Here is a 21,943-nt window from a genome sequence, read left to right on the forward strand (position 1 = left end):
AATCCACTAGACCACCAGGGTGGCTTGAGGAATAGGAGCCGACTCTGTGGGTGCTGTGGGTGCTTGAGCACCCCCAATATTGAGAAAATTGCTTGAATTTGCCCAGGGAAGGATTGCTTCCATTAGGCTTAGCACCCCCAATAATTCTGAAAAGTTGGCTCCTATGGCTTGAGGTATGTGCTGGGAGGGCACCCTGCGGCTCGTGGGAGGAGAGGCAAAGCTCAGATCACTGTGAGTTTCTGCAGAGACCCCACAAGACTTGGGTCCATCCCCACAGGATCCCCACGGACCCGGATCAATCTCTGCAGACCTGAAGGGGATCCCCATGGGAATCCTACCATCCCTGCTCCTGTGCATCTTTCTACTTAGAGGTCTCAAAGGTTTGTAGAGGGCTAATCTATTCTTTAAGTACTCTGGCCCATTTTGTCTGAGGACCTTGAAAATCAAATGTAGAGTTTTAAATTTAGCCCTGTAAGGTACTGGTAGCCAGTGAAGTTTTTGTAGGAAGTGTATGATGTGGTCACATTGCTTTTCCTCAAAATACTCACTTCGTCCCTTCAAATGCATGTTGTCACATAGCGACATAGTAACATAGTAAATGTTGGCAGATAAAGGCCTGTACTGTCCATCCAGTCCGCCCAACAAGGTGCTTGAAACGTCCAAGTACTGATTTTGCAAAGATAGAAAAGGGACGTCCAACACTGCAGTACATCCAAACATCAAGAGGGCATGTTCTGGGTGTGTTTTGGGCAGGATTAGGGAGGGCCTGAAATCTGGATGTCCACGAGTGATTACTGCAGGGGAAGGAAAGCTTATGTCTAAAAAGAAATACATCTTTATTTAGACCTGTTTCAGACAAGTCCATTGTGCAAAAAGGTGCTCTGATTGAACACTACTACTACTACTACTACTATTTAGCATTTCTATAGCGCTACAAGGCATACGCAGCGCTGCACAAACATAGAAGAAAGACAGTCCCTGCTCAAAGAGCTTACAATCTAATAGACAAAAAATAAATAAAGTAAGCAAATCAAATCAATTAATGTGAACGGGAAGGAAGAGAGGAGGGTAGGTGGAGGCGAGTGGTTACAAGTGGTTACTAGTCAAAAGCAATGTTAAAGAGGTGGGCTTTCAGTCTAGATTTAAAGGTGGCCAAGGATGGGGCAAGACGTAGGGGCTCAGGAAGTTTATTCCAGGCGTAGGGTGCAGCGAGACAGAAGGCGCGAAGTCTGGAGTTGGCAGTAGTGGAGAAGGGAACAGATAAGAAGGATTTATCCATGGAGCGGAGTGCACGGGAAGGGGTGTAGGGAAGGACGAGTGTGGAGAGATACTGCGGAGCAGCAGAGTGAATACATTTATAGGTTAGTAGAAGAAGTTTGAACAGGATGCGAAAACGGATAGGGAGCCAGTGAAGGGTCTTGAGGAGAGGGGTAGTATGAGTAAAGCGACCCTGGCGGAAGATGAGACGGGCAGCAGAGTTTTGAACCGACTGGAGAGGGGAGAGGTGACTAAGTGGGAGGCCAGCAAGAAGCAGATTGCAGTAGTCTAAACGAGAGGTGACAAGGGTGTGGATGAGGGTTTTGGTAGAGTGCTCGGAAAGAAAGGGGCGGATTTTACGGATGTTGTAAAGAAAGAAACGACAGGTCTTGGCGGTCTGCTGGATATGAGCAGAGAAGGAGAGAGAAGAGTCAAAGATGACCCCAAGGTTTCGAGCTGAGGAGACAGGGAGAATGAGAGAGCCATCAACAGAAATAGAAAACGGGGGGAGCGGGGAGGTGGGTTTGGGGGGGAAAATGAGAAGCTCGGTTTTGGTCATATTTAATTTCAGGTGGCGTTGAGACATCCAGACAGCAATGTCAGACAAGCACGCTGAAACTTTGGTTTGGATGCAAGGTGAGATATCAGGGGTAGAAAGGTAGATTTGGGAGTCATCAGCATAGAGATGGTAGGAAAAGCCATGGGATGAGATTAATGAACCAAGGGAAGAAGTGTAGATAGAAAAGAGGAGGGGACCAAGAACAGAACCCTGAGGTACGCCGACAGGCAGAGGGATAGAAGTAGAAGAGGATCCACCAGAGTGAACACTAAAGGTGCGGAGGGAGAGGTAGGAAGAGAACCAGGAAAGGACAGAGCCCTGGAATCCAAGTGAGGACAGGTATCGAGAAGTATGCTGTGATCGACAGTGTCAAAAGCAGCGGAAAGATCAAGAAGAATGAGGATGGAATATTGACCTCTGGATTTAGCCAGTAATAGGTCATTGGAGACTTTAGTAAGCGCAGTTTCGGTTGAGTGGAGAGGGCGAAAACCAGATTGTAATGGGTCAAGAATAGCATGTGAGGAGAGAAAATCAAGGCAGCGGCGGTGAACAGCACGCTCAAGTAATTTGGAGAGAAAAGGAAGGAGGGAGATGGGTCGGTAATTAGAGGGACAAGTAGGGTCAAGTGAAGGCTTCTTAAGGAGAGGTGTGACCACAGCATGTTTAAAGGCAGCAGGGACAGTTGCAGTGGAAAGTGAGAGGTTGAGAATGTGACAGATAAAAGGAATAAGAGTAGGAGAGATGGCATTAAGAAGGTGGGTAGGAATGGGATCAGAGGAACAGGTGGTACATTTTGAGGAAGAAAGGAGAAGTGTAGTTTCCTCAATAGTAACTTCAGGAAAGGAGGAAAGGGAATGAGGGGAAGGAGAGAGAGGGGGACGGACTAGTGGAGGGAGAGGTGGTGAGGTAGAGAAAGCAAGGTTTATCTTTTGAACCTTGTTGTGAAAGAATTCAGCAAGGGTCTGAGGAGATAATGAAGGGGGAGTTGGGGGAGGGGGCACCTTGAGGAGAGAGTTCAATGTGGTGAAGAGAAGTCGAGGATTAGAGCCAAGAGAGTTGGTCAGTTGGATATAATAATCCTGTTTGGCACGTAAAAGAGCAGATTGGAAGGAGGTCAGCATGAACTTAAAGTGTAAGAAATCAGCAAGGGCCCGAGATTTCCGCCAGAGGCGTTCGGCGGAGCGGGTACAGGAACGTAGGTAGCGGATATTAGAAGTCAGCCAAGGTTGGGGTTTTGTACGCCTTACAGGGCGGGTCATCAAAGGTGCAAGAGTGTCTAAGGCAGAGGATAGAGTATTGTTGTAAGAAGAAACAGCCTCGTTGACAGACGTGGATGGTGCCACAGTAGAGAGGAGGTTAGAAACATGGAGGATAGAGATGAAGGGTCAATATCATGAAGATTCCTAGATAAATTAGATAGGATAGGACGGAACTGGGAGGGGGGAGATTTAAGTGTGAAAGTTATAAGATGGTGATCAGAGGAGGGATGATCAGAGGCAAGGAAACTAGAAGGTGAACAGTTGGAGGAGAAGATGAGATCAAGACAGTGACCATTTTGATGAGTGGGGGAGGTGGAGCATAGTTGGAGATTAAAGGACGACGTTAAAGCGAGTAACTTGGAAATAGAAGAGTTGGAAGGATCATTAGCAGGAATATTAAAGTCACCAAGGATGAGAGAGGGGGAGGAAGGATCATGGAAGAAGGCAAGCCAGGCGTCAAAGTCACTGAGAAAGGATGAAAGGGACTTACCAGGGGGACGATAAATGACCGCTATTCGAAGAGGCAGAGGAGAGAAAAGGCGGATAGAGTGGACTTCAAAGGAGGAAAAACAGTGAGATTGAGGTGGAAGAAGGGGTTGAAATCTGGAGGAGGGAGAGAGAAGTAGTCCAACACCGCCCCCACGGCCAGCAGGGCGAGGAGTATGTGAAAATAGATAACCGCCATGGCACAGGGCTGCGACTGAAGCAGAGTCATCAGGGCAGAGCCAGGTTTCTGTTATGGCGAGCAGATGGAGGTGACGCGAGATAAAGAGGTCCTGGATATAGGGGAGTTTGTTACAGATAGAGCGGGCATTCCATAGGGCGCAAGAGAAGGGCAGAGAAGAGGAGGGGAGTAGAGGAATAGAGATGAGGTTAGAGAGGTCACGGTGAGATCTGTAGAGTTTGGATAATAGTTGGTGCGGAGGTCCAGGATTGGGATTGATGTCACCAGCTGAGAGTAAGAGAAGGAGTAAAAGAGAGCGGAGGAGAATAGGAGAGGTGTGGCCATGAAGGCGTCGAAGGCGAGAGGTATTTAGGTGGAATGGGGAAGGCAAAATGGAGGGAAGAAAGAGACGGAGATTAAAAGCCAAGAGGGAGGAAGAGGTTAGGAGAGAAGGTGAGGTGATGAAGTCAATGGATGGGAAGTGAGTTCCTGTAGTGGAGAGAGGTAGGGGGTGAGTGAAAAGATTAGGAAGGGACAGAGCTAGGAAGAGAATGTGAATAGGGGCCATAAACGATTAAGGTACTTTAGCAACTGGAAAAAGATTAGATACAAAGAGAAAAATGCCCCCGGAGAAGGCTGTAAGGATATGCAGATGAGCTGCAAGTCCTCCACAGCACCTGGAGGGAGCGCTGGGCACCTAGAGCGGAGGCCCTGAGTGGATCGGGGTGGACCTGGGTGTCACCCCGGAGAAGGCTGTAAGGATATGCAGATGAGCTGCAAGTCCTCCACAGCACCTGAAAGGCAGCCGGTGGTAGAGGTGGGCACCTCTCAGCTGAGGAAAGGCTTACTAGGGGTTAGGCCGAAGCCAGCATTCCTCCCCCTGAGGGTCGCCTGATCCTAGCCAAAAAGCACCTGGAAACTCTGTGCACTTGGAGAGAAGGCCCTGTGAAGATCGGGGGTGGAACTGGAGTCACCCCGGATACAGCTGTGAGGAAATGCAGAAGGGCTGCAAGTCCTCCACAGCATGACACCTCCTTAATCCTCCAGTGGCTGCTGCCCTCTTCCCTCTCCCCTGAATGTGAAACCAACAAGGGATGCTAGGCTTTATGACAGCTTCAGGTATTATGGGTATTCTTAGTAAAGCAGGGAGTAAGTCTGAAGAGTAGCCTAGTGGCTAATACAATAGACTATAAACCAAGGGACCTAGGTTCAAATCCTAGTTCAGCTGTTTTATTTGTTTGTTTGTAATTGTGAGCCCTCTAGAAACAGAAAAATATCTACTCTATCTAAACATATAAGCCACCTGTAAGCCTAAAGGCTGTAGAGGTGGTGTACATTCAGGTACAGTAGTTATGTTGCTGTTCCTGGAGGGTTCACAAATCCAAAATAGAGTTAAAATGGGATTTGAACCTGAGTACCTTGGTTTATCATGTACTGAACTAACCACTAAGATTCCCCTGTGCTCTGTGTGGCCATTTTCAAAGATTGCTGCCATACAGATGCTCATATCCTTTGTTCCTTCCTCCCTTTATAATTTGGCTGTTCAAATTTGTAAAATGGATGTTCATGCTGGACGTATTTTTGAAGAGGAAATCTTGATATATTTCCTGTTCGAAAATACATATGAGATGGGTGTCCATTGGGACCTTCTAACTTAACAGCATAGGAGTAGCCATACTGGGCCAGACCAATGGTCCATCTAGCCCAGTATCCTGTTTCAACAGTGACCAAGCCAGGTCCCAAGTACCTGACAGAATCCCAAATAGTAGCAACATTCTATGCTACAAATCCCAGGGCAAACAGTTGCTTCCCCATGTCTGTCTCAATAGCTCGAATCAGGAGAGAGACGTTGGGGTGTTGGTGTCAGAGGATACGAAGGTGAAGAAACAATGTGACAAGGAGACAGTTGTGGCCAGAAGGATGCTAGCCTGCATAGAGAGGGGTATAACCAGCAGAAGAAAGGAGGTGTTGATGCCCCTCTACAAGTCATTGGTGATGCCCCACTTGGAGTATTGTGTTCAGTTTTGGAGGCCATATCTTGCTAAAGATGTAAAAAGGCTGGAAGTGGTGCAAAGAAAATCTGCAAAAATGATATGGGATTTGCGTTGCAAACCGTACAAGGAGAGACTTGCCGACCTGAACACGTATACCTTGCAGGAAAGGAGAAACAGGGGTGACATGATACAGACGTTCAAATATTTGAAAGGTATTAATCCGCAAACAAACCTTTTCTGGAGACAGGAGGGTGGTAGAACTATAGGACATGAATTGAGGTTGAAGGGGGCAGAATCAGGAGTAATGTCGGGAAGCATTTTTACACGGACAGGGTGGTTGATATGTGGAATGCCTTCCCGTGGGAGCTGGTGGAGTTGAAAATGGTAATGAAATTCAAAAATATGTGGGATAAACACAAAGGAATCCTGTTTAGAAGGAATAGATCTACGGAATCTTAGCAGAGATTGGTTGGCAACGCCGGTAATTGGGAAGCAAAGCCAGTGCTGGGCAGATTTCTACGGTCTACGCCCTGATCGTAACTGAATAGATATGGATGGACTGAAGTGTAAATTTTAAGGGGCTTCGATGTTAACTTCAGAACTTTTAGTACAAGAACAGTGCTGAGCAGGCTTCTACGGTCTGTGCCCTGAGAATGGCAAGCACAAATCAAACTCATGTATACATTTAAATTATCACATACCATATAAAATGAGTTTATCTTTTTGGGAAGACTGGATGGACCATTCAGGTCTTTATCTGCCGTCAAAAAGTGGCATAAATCTGCATTTAGACGTTTTTCTCATAAAAACGTCCAAATTGGTATTTTTAAAAATTATTTTTAGATGTTTTTCTATGACGTCTGTCAGAAGTGCGTTCAAATCACACGGAGGTGTGTCAGGGGTGTGTTGGGATTTGGGCATTCCTAACACTTAGATGTTTTTCAGTCATAATGGGACAGAACAAAACCGTCCAAGACTAACACTAAGATATTTTGAGCTAGATCTGTTTTTATAACAAATAAGGCAAAAAAAGGTGCCCTAAATGACCTGATGACCACTGGAGGGAATCAGGGATGACTTCTCCTTACTTCCCCAGTGGTCACTAACTCCCTCCCACCCCCCAAAAATGTGATTAAAAACATTACTTGCCAGCCTCTATGCCAACCTCAGATGTTATAGTCAGGTCCATTAGAACAGCATGCAGGACCCTGGAATAGTCTAGTGGTGGGTGCAGTGCACTGCAGACAGGTGGACCCAGGCCCATACCTCTCTCTACCTGTTACACTTGTGGAGGAAACTATGAGCCCTTCAAAACTCACCAGAAACCCACTGTACCCACATATAGGTGCCTCACCCTTTAGGGCTATGGTAGTGGTGTACAGTTTGGGGTAATGGGTTTTGTTTGGGTTTTGGGGGGGCTCAGCAGACAAGATAAGGGAGCAATGGTGAGATGTGTACCTGGGTGCATTTTATGAAGTCCACTGCATTGCCCCCTAGGGTGCCCTATTGCTTTCCTGGGATGTCAGGGGGATCTGTCTACTAAAAATGCTGGCTCCTCCTACATCCCAATGGCTTGATTTTGTGCATTTTGGATGTTTTTTGTTTGAAAATGGACCAAAAAACAAAACATTCAAATCACAAAACCTTGTTCAAAACAGTATTTTCAAAAACAAAAGATAGATGTTTTTCGTTTTTGAAAATGACCTTCTTTCCTATTCAGATTTTGGATGTTTTTTGCAAAACATCCAAAGCCAGACTTAGACATCATATCGAAAATGCCCCTCCACGCTACTATGTTAATAGCAGACTATGGACTTTTCCTCCAGGAACTTGTCCAAACCTTTTTTTTAAAACCCAAATATGGTAACCGCTGTTACCACATCCTCCGGCAAACAGTTCCAGAGCTTAAATATTCATCCTTTTGAAAATGTCCCTCTATGTTACATATTTTGAACAAATAACTGAATATAAATTATCTACTGTAATAAAAATCTTGGGTGTATTGGTAGACAGCGCTGCCTAAATGGAAGCACAAGTTACCTCATTAGTGAAAAAATCTTTTTTTCTTCTGAGAAAGCTATGCTGCTTTCATAGTTATTTCGAGACAGCTCCATTTCACTTATTGGTCCAGGTTCTTCTTTTTCACAGCTAAACTATTGTAACCTGGGATGTACTAAATTTCAGTTAAAAAGAATTCACCATTCAGAACACTGCATTACGTCTGATATTTGATTTATCCAAATACGATCCTGTTTCTTGGCTGCCTTTGGAGGCCAGGATTCTGTTTAAATTGGCTTGTTTTCTTTATAAATTATGGCATGGTCTAGCCCCCAATTACTTATATTTGTACTTTCAAGGCCTCTTTTATCACATCGCTCTAGCAGTCCCCAATTCGGTAAAGCTAAAAAAACCTATTCACTTTGAATGGGCTTCATCGGCATTGCTGTGTGGGAACCGCTAACACAGCTTGAAAAAAGAGGCCCTCAGTTTGCAGCTTCTGTTAAATGTAGAAGGACTATCTGTAATTATTTGTTTTCTTTTCCTTCACCCAAGAGAAAAAGGAGACTAAAGATGCCAGAATTTACCTTAGCATTTCAAGCCGCTCGGCACTGGAAATAACTTGCTGAGATATTCTCCTCTTCCCGTTCATATATGATGTTTAGGAGAAAGGTTAAGACCTTATTGTTTCTGAAATGTGTTCTTTTACAATAATAATATTTCTCCTCATTAGATTTTGCTATTTAAAAAAAAATAATATTCCAGAGGAGTGCTTTGGTTTGCCTTGCTTTGTTACCTACTACTACTTAACATTTCTAAAGTGCTACTAGGGTTACGCAGCGCTGTACAATTTAACATAGAAGGACAGTCCCTGCTCAAAGAGCTTACAATCTAAAGGACACGTGAGCAGTCAGTCTGATAGGGGCAGTCAAATTGGGGCAGTCTGGATTTCCTGAAAATATAAGTTTGTATGGTATTGTCTAAGAATGTCAACTGAAACCCCTTTTCTGGCTCTGTAAAAAAAAAAAACCTGAACTTTTTATTTTCATTGCAACTGTGAGCCAAGCAAGTGATTTCAACAAATATATATCTGAAAGCCATACACAAAGCATAGATCAGGAACTCGAAGGTCTAAAATTATTTTTACAAAGTAGAGATTCTATATTGCTGAAGAACCAGTTTCTGGGCAATTCTATATAAATGAACTATTTTGAGTTCAAGTTAAGGGTGGAAAGGGCAGTTTTTGATTAGAAGTCTGGCGGAACCTCATGTCCCTGTTTAATATTATACTGGCTTAGTGCCTGCCCCCTCCCCTCCTCCATCACACACATCTGTAGCAGTCTGGATTCTTTTCAAAAATGTGATTTCCAAAAATATGTTTTTATTATTTAAAAAAGAGAAGGAATCTAGATCTGACATGCGCATTCAAGTTCTTGGTCAGTGAAATTATACCCATAGGTTTGTGAGGGCTTCTGTCAGCATGAGCTTTCATATAGAATGAAATCTGATGAATCCTTTAACTTGATAAAGGGTACAAATGCTTGTGATAAGGAAGCAAAACTTTAAGCCTTGGTGAGACAAATGTTGGCACATGTGTGTTGGGGGGGGGGGGGGATAGAGACAAAAAGGGGCTATGCTAGACAGGTGGGGGAATTGGAATGATGCTGGACAGAAGGGGAAGGATATAAACATAGATGGGAGATGTTGGCCAATCAAGGAGGTTTGATGAACAGGAGATGGCATGATATCACAAAGCTGAAGCCGATCAACCGAAGGAGGTTTTCATTCTCCCCAGTGCAGCCATCGCCATCTTGGTACACCCAAAACAATGTAACTTATAGGGCTACAAGCTTTGCCTATTGGCTTCAGCCCAGATAATGGACCAAGCACGCTCCTGCAATCTTCTGTTCATCAAACCTCCTTGTGGCAGATAATGGAGATGACAAAAGTGGTGTGATACTGGGAGTAGGTGGAAGAAGGAGCCCAACGGTAGGGCTAGGAGAAGAGTGGTAAGGGGTAACATAGAGACTAGGGAGAAGGGTTGAAGATGGGATCTAATTTTGGATCTGGGAGAGAAAGCCGGGGTTGTGCTGAGGGCAGAGTTTAGATGGAGCAAGTGTTGGTATTAGGGTGAAGCTTGGACACTTCAGAGAAAAAGGCATTTTGCTGCCCCTAGATGTGTTGAGGGGGGATTTTGGGCAGAGCCAGGCAGATTCATTTATGTGTGAACATTTATACTTGCTCCTGCCTAAAGTCTATCACTTCATTTTAGCCAAGATTTCTGAAACTTAAGTGAAGAAATGTTACAAAGATACATGAAGTGGCATTTTCAATATGACATTTAAATTCAAGTTTGGATGTTTTGATGAAAACATCCAAAAAACAAGTGGTGAATATGGCTATTTTCAAATGTGAAAAATGAATATTTTTTTGTTTCGAAAATGGCCATTTCCTAGATGTTTTTAGACATTTTGGACTAGATTCTATATATCATGCCTAAAAAATCAGTGCCAAAACTAAACATGTCTAGGTGCATTCTATAAAGTACCCCTAAATTTAAGCATACTGAATAGAAATCCACCCTACGTAGGGGACGTGGTTTGGTTGGGGATAGGTGAGATTAAAATCTAGGTGTGTATTCACAAACCCCAAATTCTATATATGACGTCTTAAATTGTGCATGCTAATTTGGCTGTATGGACAAATTGGACACACAACTTAATCCATTAAGAAGCCAATCTGCACTGATAATTGGTACTTAACAACCAATTAGTGGCAATAATTGGCTTTAATTAGAATTAATGTGCACAACTTTCTAGGTGTATTCTATAATATGGTGCAAATAATTCTAATGCGTGCAGTGGAAAAAAGGGCTGTGGCCATGGGCGTGGAATGGGTGAGCTGTGGGCATTTCAAAAAACAATGCGCACTATTATGGAATACACCCAATCTGCATCTAACAGGTGCAGGTATTTAGGCGTAGTTTATAGAATCACACTAACCACATGGTTTTTCAGTACTGATTTTTAAGGTGCCTATATAGAATTCCCCCCAAAAGGAATACATGTGTATAGGTGAACAGTTCCATTTTGACATTTTCACCTGCCCAATGGCATGTATAGGTTTAACAAAAATATGTGTTTCAGCCAGGGCTTCACATGAGGAATTAAGGGAGCCATTCTTCTTAATTCCATACAGGTTTTCTCCATCTCCAAGATGAAACCATGTTAACATTGTAACCTCACTACTTAATTGGTGACACTTACACATGTAGGCTTGTGAAATGGGGCAACTACATGTGGAAGTTGTGAAATGATCACTTCCAAGCGTAAGTGCCGAAGCAGCTGAGTCCATGGTGTTCATTATTCCATCGTGTATCTTTGTTAAATTGTTGCTCTCACTGCATGTGTCCTGCAAATACGCATGCAGCCAAGCATGTATTTCAGAAAAGGCTCTGTGTGGGAAGATCCTTCCCTAAAATACCACCAGATTTGGATATATCCCGATCTGGATGTCTGAATTCTGATTATTGTTAACTGCTGTGATTAGTTCTTCTGTAATGGCGGTCTATCAAGATTTGAATAAACTATATCTGTGTTCTATATAAAATAATGGTTATAGCATAGGGAGCAGGAATAGGCCAAACCCATTATACAAAGAGAGTTTGTTTGGATTTGCTGAGTCACATAGGGACACTCAGCAACATTTCTTGCCACAGATGTGATCAGTTTTATTTTCTTATGACAGTGAATCCATTTTTTTACCCGAAATATGAAATTTGTATTGAAAGAGAACGTGGTAAAACAGTCTGAATTAGTTTAGAAAAAAAATGACATGAAAATGCATAATAGCAAATTATTTCATAATTGTTTATTCATGTACTGTTTTTTATGTTTAAATATATTAAATTAAAGCCAGATTTTCTTAATTAAGATAATATACAGTACTTCAGGGTTAACTACAATTTGCTGTTCACTTAGACCAGCTATTGTATAGTTATGTTAATTGCATGAACAGAGATAATGCTTTGAGTGTCTTAATTACAAGGGGAAAAAGACATTTAAATATGAATAAGTGAATGCAGGGCTGCTTTTTCTGCTCAAATGTATGTCTTCTGAAAGCTCCAGAAACAACTCAGTCATCCATAGTGTCCTGGGGTTTCTCTTCTGTCTGTGAATGGAACTAGGAGATAAACTTTCTTTACCTAATAAATCATACAGAAAATGAAATTCTTATAAGCCCACCACAATTATGACACTGTTTTGTGTGTAATTATAAATGTCCATGATGTAAAAGACATAGCATATCATCCTTGTCTAATATGCAGTAATATGTGCTTTACTGACTGAAATGCATGTGTAATTCAATATGTTGCTGTCTCAAGTTTATGACAGATGCTTGACGTAAGTATGTGTCGCTGGTTGCTGCTTACGTTCCTTCTTAGTTACTCATGAACATGCTGTTCAAAGATGATATGAGATATTTTTTTCCTGCTGTTTTTTGGATGGTACATTTCATAAGAGAGGAGGATTGAGAAAGGACAATCTGTTTGCAATTATAGCAGGACTCGAGGTTGTGCAATCCGTTAATACAAACCATGCCTGCTTTCTGCAGGACCAAATACAGTCAGCCAGCTCTAATTCTCAGTGAGTACAGAAGCTCTTGCAAGAATATTCCCACAGTTCAGCAGTGTACCCACTGCTCTCCCCTAGGAGCGAAGAGTTCACTATTCATTCTGTGCTTGCATCACCCTTTCTAACATGTTCCCACTGATACATTAAAGGAATTAATTGCTCATAATGATCTCACCATCTGTTAACAGAGGTTCATACCTACAGGCTGGTGGCATGTGGTGGTCTTATTCAGCAATCAATAGGAAATGCTGAGAGAACTCTTTCCCACATTGCCTTCCATTGCACCCTGAAAAGGGGAGGAGGGCTCAGTGTTGGCCATCTGCTCCTTGTCTTTCTGTGAGAGACCCTGATGCAGTCCAGCACAGCTCTGATCTGACTCCAATCTGATTGGAATGTGGCTGATCTGAGAGCCTCTTAAAGCTCTGAAAGTGAGTCAAAAGGAGATCCCCATTGTCCCACATGGCTGAAAGAAAATGATCACTTTAAAATTCATAACTCCCAGGTGCCTGCCATCTATTCATGGGAAAAACTCTCTGAACTTCTCTTCATTAAACAGAGGAGAGGGACTTTTGCTCAAAAGAGAGAGAAAAGGAAGTAGCTTGTGGGAATGTGCAGGGGATTTTCAGGCTAAACAAATGAGGAATTTGGAATTTTTGTTGGTATTAAAGGACAGTCATTATAGCACTGAACTCCTTTTTCTTTCCTCTGCCCATCTGTATTCAGGCATGCTAAAGGGTTTTTTTCCCTACGGAAAAGTTGTGTTTTTGTAACACGCTCTTGTTAGAGCAATGTCCTGTTCACCTATTATTTTTTTTGTTCATTCTCTGCAATTTCCCTTGCTTTTTGTGTTTTTATCATTTAATGTCTGTGATGAAATCTTACTGATGAACATATAATAATAATGGTAATAATTATTATTATAGTGTTTTCTACAGAAGAAAAACCTTAAGGACTATAGTGACACAATACATATTGGGAGATAAGCACCATTTGTCCTACTCAGCCTATTCAGGTGCCCTTGTCTGCATTATCTTTTTAATCCCTTACCTCCACCTTCTGTACTAAGGAAATCAACCAGCTGTCAGCCAAGTTTGACCCCTCCCCTAAAGGAGGTCACTTTCTACTCTTTTTTATGTTTGGCTGGGAAGTGAAATCAGCTCTTTCTGCTGCCTCTTTCTAGGAGACTTCTCACTACTGCTTGCTGGTTGACCTTTGTCACCTCTTCCTAAGAGGTTGACACAGTCCTACAGTCACTCAGTGCTGGTTCCAAACATCTACCATCCTCTCAGTAAAGAATTTCCTGATACTTTTTCTGAGCCTTCCCACCCCAAACTTGTATTTTGATTACTTGGTTGTTGCTAGCTCCTGTCCTCCCAGGGTCTGGTAGTTAAGTAGATTCATGAGGTCATCATAAGTAGTTTTAAAACTTGCCCTTATTCTAATCACCTGGGCATGGCTAGATTAAGGCAGAGGCGAACTAATCACATACCTAGGGCCCAAAATTTAGGAAGGCCATGCCTCATAACTCAGGAGGCTAGGATTGCCTTCCACCTAGAGAAAATAGAGATCCCCATTCCAGGTATAAAATTGGGATTTCCTGCTATGGGAAGCAGGGTGAATCAAAGTCACCTCTTATTGCTTATGTAACTGCTTCCATGCACACCTCATATATTTCCACACTGTATGTCACCTCTAAATAGCATCTAATTGTGTACCTGGGGCATGCAGTAAATAGGCTCCTGGCATACGGGATAATAATGCTGTTTCCATATGTATGGGTGTGAAGACATCAGTGAGTCTTATCCAATCTCTAACATGTCGCATACTACATGCCAAATTATAGCATGTTAAATCCAGAAGTCCCCACCCACCTTTACAGCGGGGTAACATGAGGGCATAGAATGATATGCAGACCTTCCCCCACTCTATATTTGAGGGAGATCAGCAGTGTTGGAAATGCTAAAGCCATCCCAGGAAAATCAGCATTTTATACAGAAACATTTCCCTGGAAAGGGTGACAGGCAATTTTTCCCAAATGCAAAGTCCATCTATCGTATTTTTTTTTTAATCATAGGGTGCACATTAATCTCATACAATCTTCTCAGATTATCTGTAATATTAGTCCTTAAATACGTGACCTTTCCCTTTTCCTCCTTCAGTAGGAAAACCTCCCAAAATTTCCATGTCTCAAAATTGAGCGGTAGGGCCTCAGATTTAGTAACACTAAATTTTAGCCCCGAAAAAGCCCCAAATGCATTAAATGTTTATACTATTTGTGGGACTGCCTTCTGGAGGTCAACTACCATCATCATGATATCATCTGCAAATGCAAGGCATTTTACACACTCTCTACAAATCAGGACTCCTGGAATGCCCTGCTACTTCAAAGTAAGCAGTGAGGGTTTCAGGAAAAGAATATGGGGGGGGGGGGGGGGGGGGGGGGAAGCAGGCAACCTTGGCGGGTTCCACATCTCAGGTCAAAACTAACAGATGGATGTCCATGCAATAAAATTCTAGCAGATGGGTTTTCCTATAACACTTGCAGGGCTTTATAAAAGAGGCCAGTAGATACCCAAATGTCCCAACAATTTGAACAAATATGACCACTTGACTTGGTCAAAAGCTTTTTCTAGACAAAGCTGATCACTAGGACAGGTATGCCCTCTTGGTTACAGTGTTAGTGTGACTTAAATTGTGCATGCAAATCTGGTCATGTTCTGGATTTGCATGCGCAACTTAATTAGCTAACAAGTCAACCAGCACCATAATTGCCAATTAACAAGCAATTATTGACACTAATTGGCATTAATTAGAATTTATTTGCACAACTCTCATCATATTCTGTAAAGCAATGCAAGTAAATTCTAAGGCACATAGTTGAGGGGTGTGGCCTTGAGTTTGGAATGGGTGGGTTGTGGAAAATTCTAAAAACTATGTACATTATTATAGAATACACCAGGGGCGTAGCTACGTGGAGCCATGGGGGCATGGGCGCCCATAGATTTGGCCCTGGCCCCCCCCGCTGCCAACCCTCCCCTGCCGCCGCCACCGTCGGGTACCTTTGCTGGTGAGGTTCTCCAACCCCCGCCAGCCGAAGTCCTCTTCTCCGGCACGGCCTCATTGCTGATCTGCAAGGGCAGGCTTCTGTTTCTGTGAGTTTGACTCACAGAAACAGAAGCCTGCCCTTGCAGATCAGCAATGTGGCTGCGCAGGTTTCTGTTTCTGTGAGTCAGACTCACAGAAACAGAAGCCTGCCCTTGCAGATCAGCAACGTGGCCACGCCGGAGAAGAGAACTTCAGCTGGCGGGGATTGGGGACCCCCGCCAGCAAAGGTACCCAATGGCGGCAGCGGGGAAGGGTTGGTGGTGGTGCGAAGGGGGGGTTGAAAGGGTTGGCGGGGGCAGTGGGGGGGCAAAAATGGTGGTGGGGGGTCAGCGGAGCTGGGGGTGGGGCTAAAATGTGCCCCCTCACTTCAGGCTCTGGACCCCCCTCCCGCCGAGGTCTGGCTATGCCTCTGGAATACACCCAGTTTATGCCTAATTTAGGCATTGGCATTTACATCAAGTTTTACTTGGCATTACTGCCTGCAACTAAATTTAGCTGTGTGAATGGGCGCCAGGCGTATTCTATAAACTGTACCTAAGTTTAGGTATATGTTATATTCCCCTTACATTATTACATTCATGTACAGTATTCTCCTGCCACACATATCTCTGTTATGACTCCATATCTGCCTGTCTCTCCAACAGAAGGGCAAGCTGACATGAGATTCATGTTCTGTGTAATTCTTATTATTTAGCTTCTCAGTGACTCTTAACCTGTTCATAGCCTGTTCACAGAGGCCTAGCTTTGCTCATAATTCTCAGTTACTGTTGTAAAGTTATCTGTATCATATCACCCCTGTTTTTCCTTTCCTCCAGGATATACACGTTCAGATCAGACGTCTCTCCTCGTATGTCTTGTAATGCACATACCATATCATTTTTGTAGCTGTTCTTTGCACAGCTTCAAGTCTTTTTACATCCTTAGCAAGATACAGCCTCCAAAACTGAACACAATACTCCAGGTGGGACCTCACCAACGACTTCTATAGGGGCATCAACACCTTTCTTCTGCTGGTTAAACCTCTGTCCTAATTTCCCCATTAGCGTGTGGTCATTATCATGGGAGCCCTTTTACTATATGGTAGGTCCGTGTTAGGCCTACGGCACCTTAGTAAAAGGACCCCTTAGTGATTTACAATTAAAATATTCATAAATTAAAAACAATACTCACAAAACAAATGAAGACTAAAGGGCTTAAGGCCTCTTTTACTAAGCGGCAGTAAGTCCAATGCGGGCTTACCACTTGCTAAACAGGAAGTACCGCTGGGCTACCACAGCAACCCGGTGGTATTTCCCATCCTTAGCATGCCATCATATCTGGTGCTACAAAAATGTACCCGATGGTAATCAGGCTGTGCCGCTCACTGCCCGGTTAGAGCGGGAGCCCTTATCACCATCTCAATGGGTTGCGGTAAGGGCTTCCCCCCCAAATGGCTGTGCAGCCAGTGCTTTACTTGCTGCACAGCCATTTCCTGTAGGAAAAAGAGACTTCCTTTTTACCCGCTTTGGTAAAAGGGGGCCTTGGTGTGCGTGAAAAACATTCACTGATTCCAGCACAGTCCCTCTTTTGCCGCAGCTTGGTAAAAGGGGCCCTTAATGAGCAGAAGAGTCCTGCACTGAAAGGCCATTTCTTAAAACGTTTTAGTAAAAAGGCCCTATAGTTACTAATAACTGGGGTTAACAGCAAAATAACAAATCATGATGGTAGCCCCCTTACTTCTCCCCTAATTTAAGGGCCCTTTTACTAAGCTGTGTTAGGGGCTAACATGGACCTAACAACAAAAATGGCCTAATGCAATAAAAGATAAGCATTCCACATTAGTTTTGTCATCTGCAATTATCTGGTAATTATTATTTATTTATTTATTTTTGTTGGGGGCATTTCAGGGGCAAAACTGGGTGTGGATGTGCTAGTCAGTTAGTGAATGCACATTACTGCCTTCTATCTGGTTAGCGCATCCATAATTCAGGAGCGCTTAACACCTCTTAAAAGGAAGTGGTAAGTGCTCTTGCAGTCATTTTTTTAAAATGACCGCCTGCTATTGATGAAACAAATTGAAAAAAGCCCCTTTTATGGCCACCCTGGAGATGAACTTAGTGTGTGGGACATGAATTTAAATGTTTTTGATACACTGTTCGTTCTAATTATTTATCATTAACTTTAAGGAGTTCATGTCTATTTAACTTTTATTTCAATAAGCCAAGGTTGATTCTAGAGGCAGAAGCGTTTTCATTATTCATGACAGATCACTCTCACATATCTCTGATTTCTTTAAGTCTAGCTGTTTCTCTTGCTGGGCCAAGCCACTTGAACTGCCTATTGATCTATTGATCCTCTAATTCCAAGTTATTTAGGCATTGGCCAGTTTGGTTATGAATCTGATGTTATCTCTTCCCCTGGGTTATGTTTGGGGATTTTAATCTTCATTAAGCAACAGCATTAAGTAGGATCATGTTAGACTTTCCTAGAATTATTGTAAAGACACAGGCTTGCTTCAGCTAATTGGCTGGGTCTCTTAATGATATTTTAACCTGAAACATATCATTTTAAGGCCGAGGTTAAGGAGATTATTTGATCACTTGATCTGACCACTCTATGGTTCATGTTACCATTTCATTGGGTACTGTTTGTCTTCTTCTTGGCCCGTATAAATGACAAATTCATAATTTAAAAGCTGTTGATCAGGACAAGCTTGTGAGAAATTGTTTTGAGTTAATGAACAAGCATAAAGGCATTCTATCTGGGAAGCTACTGATGAATTTGTATATAATCTTAACAGTACTGATTGATCTCTTTATTCCTCTTAAAACAGTGGTCATGAAAGGCAATAGGTGTCAATTTTAGTTCCATGAAGGACTTAGGTTACTGAGGCATCAGTTCCATCTGCTGGAGTGCAGCTGGAGAAAACATAAGACTGAGTAAAACTGGGAATACTGTAACACATATAGACGATTTTATACATGAGGACAAAAAGGCAAAAAAAAAAAGTGTCATTAGGAAAAGTCCTGGCATTGTGAGACTCAAAGGTGGAGGGGATAAGATAAGGCAGAATTGCTTAACAAATATTTCTGTTCTTTGTTCACAGCTGAAGGGCTGGGAGCAGGATCACAGAAGACAAACGCAAATACGAACGGAGGGGTGGTAGTCCCTGATCAATTTCGAGAGGACTGTGTTTGTGAGGAGCTGGCTAAACTAAAGGTGGACAAAGCGACCGGGCCAAATGGCATACATCTGGGGATACTGAGGGAACTTAGGGAAATTCCAGTGGCTTCACTGGCTGATCTTTTCAATGCTTCTCTAAAGTCATGAGTGGTCCCGGAGGACTGGAGCAGATATGGTCCCTCTCCATAAAAGTGGAGGAGTAGCCTAGTGGTTAGAGCACCAGTGTTGACATCCAGAAGTGGCCGCTTGAAATCCCAGAGTAGATGGCATGTTTGGGCAGGCTGGATAGGCCACGTGGTCTTTATCTGCCTATTTTTTTCTCTTTTTCTATATTTCCGACTGGCACTATCCTATACCTTGTGCACGCAGCTTTGCGGGCTAAGCATGCAATTGGTCTTGCAAGTTTATAAAACTAGGGAGTAAATGCAATCACTCTCTGACCCACACGCTTTGCACCTCTGAGCATTTCATTCTTAAGAAAAGCTGCAGAAAGAATTTTCTTTCACACTTCCTAAACACAGATTCAACTTATTTCAATGTTTTCCTTTCTATCTGTGATTTTGGTGCACAGGTTAAATCTCTCTTCTTGTTGTCCTAGGCTAAGGGTGCCTGTTCTTTCCTCCAGTCCCTTGCCTTTCTCTGAGCTTCCTGAAAAGTCCTCTTTGAGCCAGGCCAGTCCTCTTCCTGTTGTATCTGTCTTGTAAAAGCATCTATTGATGGATTACAACAAGTCTGTTCTTTATCAGTTCTCCCTATTTTGTCTATGGCATAAAAGATTTATGATTTTATGTAATTGTTAATGTGTGTTTTGCTGTTGTGAATGTTATTTTTTAGTAATCTGCTTTGACACCAAAAGTGGGATATAAATCCATTAAAATCAATCAATCAATCAATCTCTTCTCAAGTCTGGATTTTTTTACTTTCCCTCAACTCTGCTCTGTTTGATTTTTTTTCTTTCATGACTCTTTTCACTCCCTTGTCCATGCTTTCCTTATCTCCAAACTTGATTACTGTAACATATCTCTCAAATACTTATCCAAAAACTACAAACTCTACAGAACTCAGCCATTCATCTTATCTGTCATGCTAGGAAATCTGACCATGTTTCTCTGCTACTTATGACTCAGCACTGGCCCCTAGTCTATTTTTGTATTCAGTGCAAGTCCTGATTATTCACTTTTAAGGCTCTTTGTTTTGAACTTCTCCCAGGACCACGTCAAGACCAGCATGAACTCATGATGTACATGGAAGCCAGGGTATATATGTGATTTTTGTGATTATTGAAGGTTCACTGATTTTGAGTGACATTTGTTATTTTTTTTAGCTGACCACTGGCTTAGATACCTTGAGAAAGCAGAAGCAAAACAGGTGCCTGTCAGGATCCAGTGAGCTACAGATAAGTGTCATTTCATATTGAAGAAATGTTTGCCAATTGCCAGTCACTCTTGTTATAACATTTAAAAAAAAAAAGAAAAATGTTTAAACTATTGAAAAATTGCAGATCAGCAATGTGGCTGCGCAGGTTTCTGTTTCTGTGAGTCAGACTCACAGAAACAGAAGCCTGCCCTTGCAGATCAGCAACGTGGCCACGCCGGAGAAGAGAACTTCAGCTGGCGGGGATTGGGGACCCCCGCCAGCAAAGGTACCCAATGGCGGCAGCGGGGAAGGGTTGGTGGTGGTGCGAAGGGGGGGTTGAAAGGGTTGGCGGGGGCAGTGGGGGGGGCAAAAATGGTGGTGGGGGGTCAGCGGAGCTGGGGGTGGGGCTAAAATGTGCCCCCTCACTTCAGGCTCTGGACCCCCCTCCCGCCGAGGTCTGGCTATGCCTCTGGAATACACCCAGTTTATGCCTAATTTAGGCATTGGCATTTACATCAAGTTTTACTTGGCATTACTGCCTGCAACTAAATTTAGCTGTGTGAATGGGCGCCAGGCGTATTCTATAAACTGTACCTAAGTTTAGGTATATGTTATATTCCCCTTACATTATTACATTCATGTACAGTATTCTCCTGCCACACATATCTCTGTTATGACTCCATATCTGCCTGTCTCTCCAACAGAAGGGCAAGCTGACATGAGATTCATGTTCTGTGTAATTCTTATTATTTAGCTTCTCAGTGACTCTTAACCTGTTCATAGCCTGTTCACAGAGGCCTAGCTTTGCTCATAATTCTCAGTTACTGTTGTAAAGTTATCTGTATCATATCACCCCTGTTTTTCCTTTCCTCCAGGATATACACGTTCAGATCAGACGTCTCTCCTCGTATGTCTTGTAATGCACATACCATATCATTTTTGTAGCTGTTCTTTGCACAGCTTCAAGTCTTTTTACATCCTTAGCAAGATACAGCCTCCAAAACTGAACACAATACTCCAGGTGGGACCTCACCAACGACTTCTATAGGGGCATCAACACCTTTCTTCTGCTGGTTAACCTCTGTCCTAATTTCCCCATTAGCGTGTGGTCATTATCATGGGAGCCCTTTTACTATATGGTAGGTCCGTGTTAGGCCTACGGCACCTTAGTAAAAGGACCCCTTAGTGATTTACAATTAAAATATTCATAAATTAAAAACAATACTCACAAAACAAATGAAGACTAAAGGGCTTAAGGCCTCTTTTACTAAGCGGCAGTAAGTCCAATGCGGGCTTACCACTTGCTAAACAGGAAGTACCGCTGGGCTACCACAGCAACCCGGTGGTATTTCCCATCCTTAGCATGCCATCATATCTGGTGCTACAAAAATGTAGGAGGAGGGAGATTTTTGGTCAATGATTAGAGTGGTTACCAGTGGGTTTATTTTCTAACTTGGTTACAATGATCAGGGCATTCTGACCTGGTGACATATGAGACCTTTTCCTCCTATTAAATAATGTTTAAGTAAATCTTAGGTCTACTGTGTGTTGATCAGATACTTGACACAGCCATGTTTAGAACCATCTTCATTAGGGGGTATAGCTGTATCGAACAACAATTTAAAAAATTAAAAACTTCTTAATACTATCAACAACAATATAAGAAAACCTGTACTCACATATACGTTCTTATGTGGCATTAGCGCATGCCTTTTTTTTTTTGTTACATTTGTACCCTGCGCTTTCCCACTCATGGCAGGCTCAATGCAGCTTACATGGGGCAATGGAGGGTTAAGTGACTTGCCCAGAGTCACAAGGAGCTGCCTGTGCCTGAAGTGGGAATTGAACTCAGTTCCTCAGGACCAAAGTCCACCACCCTAGCCACTAGGCCACTCCTATTTATTTAAAAGTTTATTACTCACACTATCTAAAATCCTAGGCAGGATACAATATAA

This window comes from Microcaecilia unicolor, chromosome 1 (assembly GCF_901765095.1).
Source record: "Microcaecilia unicolor chromosome 1, aMicUni1.1, whole genome shotgun sequence".
In the NCBI taxonomy this organism is placed as follows: Eukaryota; Metazoa; Chordata; class Amphibia; order Gymnophiona; family Siphonopidae; genus Microcaecilia; species Microcaecilia unicolor.